This window comes from Malurus melanocephalus, unplaced genomic scaffold (assembly GCF_030028575.1).
Source record: "Malurus melanocephalus ecotype Western Australia unplaced genomic scaffold, MMel_1.1 scaffold_128, whole genome shotgun sequence".
NCBI classification, from domain to species: Eukaryota; Metazoa; Chordata; class Aves; order Passeriformes; family Maluridae; genus Malurus; species Malurus melanocephalus.
Genome location: NW_026623360.1, coordinates 1,916,685 through 1,927,834, shown reverse-complemented (window position 1 = coordinate 1,927,834; position 11,150 = coordinate 1,916,685). Strand labels below are relative to the sequence as shown.

General features: G+C 41.3%; 1 protein-coding gene across 2 annotated transcripts in view; it reads right to left on the bottom strand.

Moving 5' to 3' along the window:
* The window catches only part of MPPED1 (metallophosphoesterase domain containing 1), a 62,088-nt gene extending 51,860 nt beyond the window's left edge, over positions 1–10,228 (bottom strand). The window contains exon 1 of one of the 2 annotated variants that reach the window (XM_057370569.1): positions 10,164–10,228. The gene's annotated coding sequence lies outside the window, so the exon portion shown is untranslated. Of the gene's footprint in view, positions 1–9,257; positions 9,721–10,163 lie in introns of those variants that run through there. The other variant, XM_057370570.1, reaches the window with a different exon arrangement.
* Positions 10,229–11,150: the final 922 nt, after the last annotated feature.

Here is an 11,150-nt window from a genome sequence, read left to right as displayed (position 1 = left end):
AGGGAAGGGAAGGGAAGGGAAGGGAAGGGAAGGGAAGGGAAGGGAAGGGAAGGGAAGGGAAGGGAAGGGAAGGGAAGGGAAGATCCTGCAATAAAAATAAAATCAATAGCAATCACAGAACACCCTGTGCGAAACAGAAGTCATCTGTGTAACACACAGGATCAGTAAGTGTAATTCAACAGCAAGCTTATTTCAAGCTCATTTCACAAACATACACAGATGTCTTTGAACCTTACCTTTCAGTCTATGGTTTCCTTCCTGCATAAGTGATTGGCTGACTACTGACATTCTTGGTGTTTGACAGAACAAGCTATCTCTTTCCAGTTTGACTGATAACCAGACTGACACCCATTACTCCCTTCTTTCTGTTTCTATTAACAAGAGTCCCCCAAATCGTAACTTTTTCTTTCTTTTAATATTCTGAGATGTATTGCTTTCCCAAACCACAGTATAAAATGCAGCAGGGAAATAATTATCTGCTTCTGTAGCATGCAAGTTTTAAAATTATATGCCCAGCATTACCAACACAGAGAGTTAAGACTCAAATCCCCACAGCAACAACATGCTAACCATCTTCTTCCCCCAGACTTATGGAGCTGCGGGATGTCTGCCAGGGAAAAACAGAGAAATGTAAAAAGGACTGCAAGAACATGAATACTAAAATAAATATCACAAACCTGGCTGAYGGAATCACAGACTGAGAAAAAGCTATTAAATCAGCTAAGCCATCTTCTTACTGAAGGCAGGAATGATCTCTGTACATTATTTTCCTGCTGTTTTTTTCCAGCATGTGTTCAAATGGCCCCAAAGTCCACTGTGTACAATGGACACTGCTGCGGTSTTCAGAAGGTTCCACATCAGGCCATAAACTGTGTGGAATGAAACATCTCTCCTGAGGAATAACTGGACTTGGCAGGTAAGATTACCCAGACATATTTACTTTATGAGGTCCTYAAATAAATCTTTGTTTTAAGATTTCTTTGTTTTTCACTATTTCAGCCTGAAATTTCGGGAGTTATGTCTCACAACATTCTTGTACAGGTAGCAAAAATATTTTCCCTTCTACATGAAATTTCCAGCCTTTTTAAGCATCCTATTTATCTGGGTTTTTTTTTTTTCATTTCATTTCAAGCCGATGTGATTTGTTAATCTCACTTTCTCACTCACAGATTTTGCCTTATTCTAGGCTCACTCTTATGTCCACTGTCTCTCCCCATATCTCATTCCATTGTCCCCACTGTTACCTTCATCTCTGGAGACTCTTYTTCTCAAATCTAAAACCACCACTGAAAACACCACTGAAAATAATTCCAGCAACACACAATATGGATCTAAACTTGGAGCAACATGGCTCAATCAGGTATCACTGAAAACATAATATGAAACCAGGATAAAATATTGATGAAGATAATGATAATAAAAAAATAAGTCATGAAATGGGAGACAACTAAAAAGGCRTTCTCTGCTGAGCAATGAACTTTGCTATGTCACAAACATCTGGAGGTCTAGAAGCACAATGTGGTGACTKTAGCACATCCCAGAAAGAGTTGGAGAGAGGCAGGTGCCAGATTTTCCACCACCAGTGAGACAGCACAAAGAAAGAAGAGAACAGAGGGACCCTTGGCAGTACCAAGGTCAGGGACAAAGTGGCAGCTACGGAAAACGTGTTCGTTTTTGCTCATGCAGCCTGACAAGCTGGGATGTGGGGAGGCAATGAAAGAACAAAATGYAGTGTCCAAACAAAACCAAAAGGCATTTCCATGCAGCTATAAAACATCAAAGCTGTATTTTTTTCAGGGAAAGCCAGTAAGACAAGAGCAGTAAAGCACCTTAAAGAGGAGTGTGAGGATTTGTGATCGACTGCACAGTGATACACTTGCTTCTTGCGCAAATCTTGGATGCTGCTAACCAGATACTGCTCCAAGAGCTTTAATAAGGGTCTTCCCTATACTACAGTGCTCTTCATAAACTGTCAGATCATCCTTTACATGCGAAAGAAGATTCTTTATTCAAACCCCAAAAAAACACTACAGAGTACTCTGCATCAATGGTCCAAATTGTCACAGTAACATTTTCCTAACCGCTTCACTATCACAAATTCCTGCTTTTGCTTTAACTTCCTCAGAAATGCTCATTGCAAACTGACCACCAGTAAGTGAATATACTACAACTAGTAATGCAACCTCTTACTATGAGAAACAGGCTGAAAATACTAAGGATTTTTGCTAAAATGCCTATTTCAGATAAAGGCAAATCAATGGAATCAGTCTGCTATTTTCAGTTCTGCCACTGGAAAATGAATGCTGAAAAAATCCTAAAAAGAGATTATTCTGTGGGAAAGGACCAGCCAGCAAAATCACTCTGCAGGTGAAAGCCTTTCCAGAGGGATACACTCTCCTCTTCCTCCTCTTCATCTTCTGAAGCAGAATGCAAATCCTGGGAAACCAAAACCATTGAGCCTCCTGTTTGTAGCCTGGTGTGCTCACTTGAYGAATGAGGACTTTAAAGGGAAGGCAGTACAATCAAATGTCATGAAGACACTTGTGGATTTTAAGTTTCATCACACACACTTCTACTGATGGAATCATTAAGCTTCCTAAATAAATACGATTTGTCAGAGACAGGAATATTTACCATTGCATTAAAAAAATAGACAAATAAAACTAAATATGCACAACTAAGCCTTTTAAAAAAATGTCGGAGATGGTTTTCTGTGCCAGCAAATATAAATTTGATAACTTTTATCAGTCAAATAATGCTCAGTTCTGTGACTGTATCTTTTCCCTGGAAGTCATAGCCATTTCCACCCAGATAAACAAAACCAGGGAACATAATTTTGAGTTACTTGTAAGCCTCAAAATCCTACTCTTTATGTCCTCTTCTGTTTAGAATCTCATATTTCAAATCAAAGAATACTTCAGTGCCTCATCATATATATCACGTATTTGTTAACTACACATCTACAGGGCACTGAGCAATTTGGTTTGTAACATTCAAAAAAATCTGTGACTTAAATAAAACCTCTTATTTCTCTGTAAATCAAATCACCTTAACCTGCACTAGAAAAAAAAAAAAAGCAACAAAATCCCCTAAAGTATTTCTCACCATGCTAAAACACACATCATTGTTCTTCTTTGCAGGTTATACTGTCACATACAGTATGAGAAAATTCTCCACTGAAAATTTTGTTTTCTTCAAATTAGTTGTTTTTTTCTCAAACATAAATATTACACATTTCTCTGATTATTTTCCTTATAAAGAACACTAACATACTTGTGAGCTTTAACTGTTGTAAAAAGATTATATGGACACAGCAAGTAGGAAATGAGATTAATTATTTGSGTTTTGGTTGTGCTAATATCCATTTCAGTGACATTTCCTCCAAAAATATACTGTACCTACTATACACCAAGGTTCTGACCAGGGACCCAGGAAAAGATACAGACACTGAGTCCAGAARATGCAAAAAGGGCACATTTACCTAAGAAATCTAATTCTGTATTTATTTAAAGAAGTTACCACTTAGAAATCTTCTTTGCTAGTCTTATTTAAATGATTGTATGATTTCAAATTACTTTATCTCATTTCTCTACTTAGTCCCCAGAACTGTTCAATAACTGAATATTCTATTTATGAAGACTKAAATTTATTGTGGCTCATTAGAAGTATCATTTTCTGAATCAATTTTTCATCCATACAAATAAACTGTTCATTTATTCAACTTWAAAAAATCCACACAACCTAATAATATTGCTTTGTTTTCACCTTAAACTTCTGCTTTACCATATATCTAATGTATTTTAAAGACTGGTGTGCTCTAAGATTTACAAATAGACTGAATATTTTTCAAGGTTAAATGCATTATTTTAATACTACATACAATAGAGCCTGAATATATAAAACATTCTCATATTTCAATAAAATAAACTGATACTTTTTTTCAAGAAAAAAATCTTTTTCCTGAAAAATATACTACTTTCACTCAATCTTACTTTTATTTATCTAAAAATACTTGTAGAGGTAGCTAATCTATTTAAATAATTACCTCTAGGGAAGGAAATTTTTAATAAATATTTAAGAGCCACAAAACTCACTCTAAAAAATTTGTCTTCATTTCTGTCACTAATACATAATCTGCTATGTTACTGTAAACCATGTGTATATGTTCATAAAGGAAAAATCAGAAGTCCCAAAATGAGAATACTCATTCTAAAAGAAAACAGCCAAAAACATAGATTATGTCAGGAAATTATAAAAARCGGACATTCTTACAGGAATAAATTAGGGTTGTGGGTATTTGATCCTATATTTCAGTCTGCAATTTCAGCATGTCATCTGGTTAAATTCCCAAATCTTTYAAAATATTATTTACTGAGAAGACTATGTAAGTACTGAAACATATTTAAGACACAGTTTGGTTTCATTTTTACCTGAGGAATGTTCTTTCTCTTTACTCTTTTGTGAAACTGGTCAGATCCTCATTTCCTAACCTTCACCTGTACAAGCCCTGCTGGGTGAAGCCACTTCCTTGTACCACACACTTTATCCAAACAGATTTCAATGCAAATTATGTATAACAAACTCACACGGTGTCCCTTCTTCGTGCAGCAGCATCTCTCAGCTGTGGATTCATTTCTATTGCCATTATTCTCATCCAATTTTACAAACAAATCTGATGTTAACAATTCTTGAAAGTGCAAGAACACAAAATAAAAGTGGCCTATCCCTGTAGTTCAAGATGAATGGAATACCAAAGTACCAGCACACAAACATGTGTCAAAGGTGGGATGTAGAAAACAGCTTATATGTAAATATATTTATAGTGACACTACTTCTGAGATCAGTGCATCTTTTTCTACTAAGGCATGGAGATAAATTAYAAAATTAATCAAGCAAATCGTTAGCTACATTTTTTTTCTCTTAGTCACAAAACTTTGAAAAACATTTACTGTGATATTTCTTTTGCTGTTTCAACTTTTCCCTCATTTAGCTGTAGCTATAACATTGAAATCCTTTACATCAGATTCACATTCATGGAGGGAGTCACTGGGTTTGCTACCTTTATTTTTCCAGGTATTGCCTCCAGGATTGAAATAAGGAAAAAAAGAAACAGTCAACAGGCACTCCTATTCTGAAGTCATGTCCACAAAGAACCCCCTRTATGATCCACGTGAGACTGAAGAAAGGCTGCCCACGAACCGTGGSTCCAAGATTCATGCACTGTCCATCAGCTGATTCACTGGCTGCTTGAAAAACTCCTTTGAAAAATTTTATTTACTCTGATGAAAAAAATTTCATGTGACAAAAAAAATACTAAAACAAAACTACGCCGTTCAGGGATGAAAAGTAAATGGAGATCAAAATGCAAAAATATTTTGGAGGAAAATATCCAAGTTCTGAAATGAACTTGCTAYACATTTTTTAAATTTTCTTTTCCCTTCTGTCTTGTTTGATCAACATGGTGAAATCCGAACATTTTTTCAGTGTTGACAAACCTGAAGTTTCCATAAAAGCATGCTGAAATTGACATTTTATTGYCATTCTTGTTGTATGTAGGTAGAAGACAGTTAACCTCTGTCAGTGGCTAAACTTTAATCTACCCCATCCCCACTACATTAGACAAGGTACCTTGAACTTTCACTGAGATCTACTCATTTTAGGGACAAAGTGTTGAGGGGCAAAACTCAGAACAGCAATACAGTATAGAAAACCTCCAAGAAGAAATTTTTTGCTTTTCTACCAAGGAACCAGAAGAAAGGCTGTCCCATAAAGCCAAAATAAWCCTTTTATTACTAATATGTTATGAGTGTCCATAGACCAGATGAAATTCAGCAGCAGATGATGCTGGACACTGTACAGCCCTACAGTAAAACAGCCTCTGCCCCAGATTACAGTCTCCAGAAACTCAACAAAGAAGATGGGAGAAAAACAACACAGCACAGGAATGATCCGTGCAATGGCAGCATGCTGTATTCCTTCCATTTTCTTTCAGAGAAAATGAAAAAATAATGCAAGATTAGCATCACAAAAGACAAAAGTGAAAAGAAGATGGGATATGATAAGAGTTAGTGAGAGGAGGGAAAAGGTGATAAGAAATAAAGTGGCATGCAGGGTGCTGGAGTTACACAGCACATTAAGYGAAGTCATGCAATTCCGAGAGCAGGCAAAAAGGAAGCTTGTGCTAAACAGCCGATTAGGAAAACCAGGGGAAAAACAATCCAAAATATCAGTCACCATCAGCCTCCTTCATATGCTGCTTGTGCAGCTGCTCTGCTGGCTTCAGTCTTTGGTTCACTGACAAGACCCTCAATACCATAAGGGAAGCTGGACTGACTCTGTGGCAGAGGAATTCCATTTAAAAGGTGAAGAGGACAAGCCACATAAAAAGTAAGTTTGCAAAGGAAAGTGACATACACTAAATACAGCAATCTTTGTTTTAGTGGAAATCTATACATTAGACATATGTAACAAGTGAGGGCTAATACTTGCAATTGAAATGTTTTATATATCTGCATTACACCTCTCAATCTAAGTAAATACGAGTCCTTACTACACTAATATTAGTATGACACAAATGCAGAATATTTAAATGATATTATGAACTCAATCTTACTCCCACAGAAAATCATTTTAAATAGTGACTAACTGGAAAATGCTAAATATTTTTTTGTTTAGATTACTGTAATAAATCCCAAATCAGTTATGACTGCAGGTTACCACATATCTAACATGATGGCTAATTGTTAATCCTAGTACAATTTCCACTGCCTTATCACATCACGACAAAACTGTCACACTTGTTGACAGTTTCAACAACGAGGTCAAGTAGGGAGCACTCCCCAAGAACKAACTGCTTTACCTCCAGAGGTAGCTAATGCCGAAGCAGGGGAATAGCCAGTTCTGTAACAGCTCTGCCACTTTTTGCAATAGATTTTATTATGGGCTGTCACTCTGCAACCTTGCCCGAGCATCACATTCTCATGCTGTTTCATTTGCAGTAACATTGACTGAAAAGATGATTTTCTAAGAGGAAGTTAAAGGACAACATGCACTGACCTTAAAGAACTCTCCTACACCAAACTTTGCTTATATTTTGAAACATAGCCTAGAATAATCAGGATTTTAAATTAAGCATTTTTTTATGTTAGAAATAACAACTAGAGACCACTTTGTTCTCAGACACTCTCACACAGACCCAATTTACTTATGGAAAATGATCACAGAACCTAAACTGGTATATGGTCCAGAACATGAAAATTAAAGTTTTCAGTGCTACACTGTGTCTTATTCTGAAAGCTCATACTGTACATTGCAATATCCTAATGTATCTTCATGTAAATGAATATGTGAAAATGCTCTTCCTTCAACTTACCTTGCACATCCCCTCTAAATTCTTCAAATTAAGATTCAGCAAGAATCAAATGGATTGCACAAAATTATTTTTATTATGTTTATTAACCAGCTGACAGGAAAACTGTTTCAGTGGGTGAAAAATATTAAAATTCTCAGTTATGAATGCACTCTCTAATTACTATATGATATTGTTTCCGTATGTCTGAAAAAAGAAACTGACTGGGTAATTGACTAAGCAGTTACCTGGTTTCAGGGGATTTGAGTCTCCTTCCTTGTAATTCAAAGGCACAACTCTAGCTGACTTGAAAACCAGTGATCTCTTTAAACACTTTTACACATTCCACTAAAATAGCAAAGTCCACTTCTGTGCAACTCTTCAGGTCAGGAGGACTGCACCTAAGGCAGCARATCCGATCATGTTTGATTCCTAGAAGGGCATTAACCTAGAGATTTTTTTTCTAATTACATATATTACATTCAATTAAATAAGTATGATCACAAATGACACTGTATTCTATGAACCGTTAACTGAAGTAGCAGAAACATCACTGTCAGAACCATCTATGAATGTACGCCAAATCAGAACTCCAGCCTGCTTTACATTCCTGCTGACAGTTCCCATAATGAGCATGCAGAATTAAATAAAAACCATGACCTGTTTAAACAAAGATCAGAGCACCAGCTTTATCTTTGCATTCTCTAATGTTTGTTGTTTTCATCGCAAACCAACACCAAAACAAGTGTCTCATTAATACCAGCCCARAAGGTTTTCATACAGGGCATGAAGGAATGGTTCTTGTCCACCAAAAACATTTGTGTATCTTTAAAACAGGCAATTTACTTCACTTGAACATATACAGGTATTCTCTGCAGCTGCTCTGCTTTGAATTAGACCAAAGGGGATCAGGAACAGAAGGAGATAGAGGGGATAATGTACAAGCAAGAAATTTTAAAAATTCTTGTCGCAGATAGCTTTGAGACAGTGAAACAAACCGTGAGAGCTAAGCTAAAACTGTTAAAACATACCATTGAACTTTCATGGGTAATAACTAATATTAATCAGCTCAYATATGTATCATACATGGGATAACTATTACATTTAATAATTTCAAAGAAATCCGTATAAAAATTAGAAATGAATGTGCATCCCCTCTTCCCCCCTCCCCCCCACTTTTGTAATACAGTACCAGAGAATTTACAGTGTCTGGCATCATGAAACTGTCTATTACAAATAGGAGCAACACAGATTGCCATTTTACAATGACTCCTTAACTGGTCTTCCCAAAAGATGCATGATTTTTTGGCAGTCAGATTTCAGATATACACTTTAAAAATGTAGCCTTGYGTTTTAAATATCTACCTTAGAAAAACTGAGAGTTCACTTCATTACAAGCCAATCGCAAAGTTTAAAAATCTTGCCTACTTATCAATTTATCCAGAATATCCAAAGCTCCTTTACACTAGTCCTAATTAACCTGAAGTTGAAATGGCTATCAATACCATACATTATCACCAGATCTCTTAATTATGATATTGTCAAGGTATAGGCTGTGCAAGCAGAAATCTTCAACTATTGATCTTCTGCCAAAGAGAATGGAACATTTAAAATCTGCCCAGTTTCTTCATGTTTTCYATCAGTACCTTCTGTGCTACCCACGGACAAGTATATGCATTTATAAATGTATTCTACACTACCCATCTGAAAGTGCAAGATATAAACCCTGGTCCTAAGAAAGGAAAGAAAAGCACTAAAATCTCTATGTAAACATCCCCAATCTTTCTTTTTCTTTTTTTTTTTTCTTTTTTCTTTTTTTTTTGGTCTCCTCCACTACTTTGAGCGTGCTGGATACCAAATAACAGCGCAATCAATTAATAAATTACATGCAAATCGGCATGAATCCTACCAAACTTATCGAGCGGCTTCCTCCCGGAACAAAACTTTGGAGGTCATTCAATCCTCTCCTACGACAAAGGGAAGTTCTTCCTCTTCCATCACCCCTTCCCCCGGCTCTGCGAGGGGAAACTATCCGGGAAGGCGCACACGGCTTTTCCACGGGGGCTTCCTTCGCGGTGTTGGCTGGTGACACTGAGCACGGCGGGGGGGGATACGAGGGACAGGCGGCCGGAGCGCCCGAGGGTCCCAGCCCGGCCACCGCGGCAACTCTGCGAACAAAGTAACTTCCCGGCTGGGAGGCGGCGGGGCACGGCGGGGCAGCGGCCGTCCTGCCCTCGCCAGCAAGCGATCGCACGGCCGGAGAGAGCAGCCCCCGAGGGGCAGGCAGGGTTCCCSGAGCGCGGTGCCAGCCCTTACCTTGCCTCGCACCCCGCTCCGCACGCCCGGCGGCAGCGGCGCCGCGGGGCCGGGGCACGGGATGCTGCGAGGCTCCCGGCGCCTCTCCCTCCGCCTCTCTCCCGATCCTCAGAAAAGCCCTTCCCCCCCTCGCCCCCCCCGCCTGCCTCACTCTCTCTAGCTTTGGGGCACAGATATTATATATTTTTTTTTAAGGAGCCAAGGGGAAGCTTGGTTGGGAGAAGCAAAGCCCTGACGCGCTTGGGGGTGGGTAGGTGGGGGGTGCGGCTGGGGGGGTTTCAGACCCTCGCACGGCAACACAGGCGGACCCATCCCCCCCCCCCGTCTCCTCGGTCCCCAGCCGGGGGAGGCGGTCGAACCTCACCGCCTTCCACCGATCCCGCAACGGGAACGGGCCCTGCGCGCGATCCTTCCGCCCGGGGCAGCCGCCCGGACCCCAGCCCCGACCCCCGTCCCTGCAGGGGCAGCGGGAAGGGGAGAGAGTTCCCCAAATACGTACCCTGCCCGCCGGGGCTGCTTTGAGAACGCAGGATTTTGTGCGAGCGATCGTCTCCTTCTCCGGGAGCTCAGCCTCCCCTCCCCCCCGCCTCCCCTCCCCCGCCTCCCCCACCTCCTTTGGGGGGCCAGGAATCCCCCACTGCCGGCCCTGCCTCCTCCCCGCCCGGCCGGAGCGGTGATGCGCCGGGGCCGCGGCGCTGCATGGCCCCAGTGCTCCGTGCCCGCGGCCGGGCTGCGCTGCGGCGGAGCGCGGGCTGTCCCCTCCCGCCGCGGGTGCAGGTCAGCGGGGGCGGCGCGGGGCCGCCTCCGGCGGGAGGGGAGGCTGCGTCCCCCGGCCCCGCCGAGGGGCTGCGCGGCCCGGGGCACAGCTGAGGCGGCATCCTTGGGGAGTGTGTGTGTGCGGTCGGGAGGCAGAAACTCCGCGCCGGCCTTTCGTGGGGATGCCGGTCGTCCCCCTCCTTCCCGGTCAGGGGGAAGTTTGGCTGCGGGGCTCCGGGGGGATTCTCGGGCCAGCGCCCCTGGGCTAAGGGAGCCGCTGCCCGTCCCTTCGGCAGCGCAGGTGGGGGTGGGCGAGAAGGGCTCGGGGGCGTTTGGGGGACTCCGGAGGTGCCGTCCTGGTGAGGCTCAGGGTGACACGGGGGTGGCCCGTGAAGAAGGTCCCTTCCCTGACAGCGCCTGGTGTATTTCTTAGAGGCACCGAGCACGCACAGCCTCCCTTTGCTTCAAAATCAGGCCATCGTAGAATCATAAATATATAATATTGCGCTCCTATGATATTATGAGTAGAGAGCAGGAGAGTTAAGTGCATGCATTGGGGAGAGGCAAATTACGTGTAAAGGTCTTTGCTGCACAATTGCAGAGCGAGTCTAAAATGAAAAAAAACTTAAAATCCTTCCAAGAATAAATTTAATTCCCGCTCGCATGTTCCTGTAYCGCCTGCTAGGCAAGAAAGCGTGCTGGATATCTAGCAACAATTAGTGGAGTTACA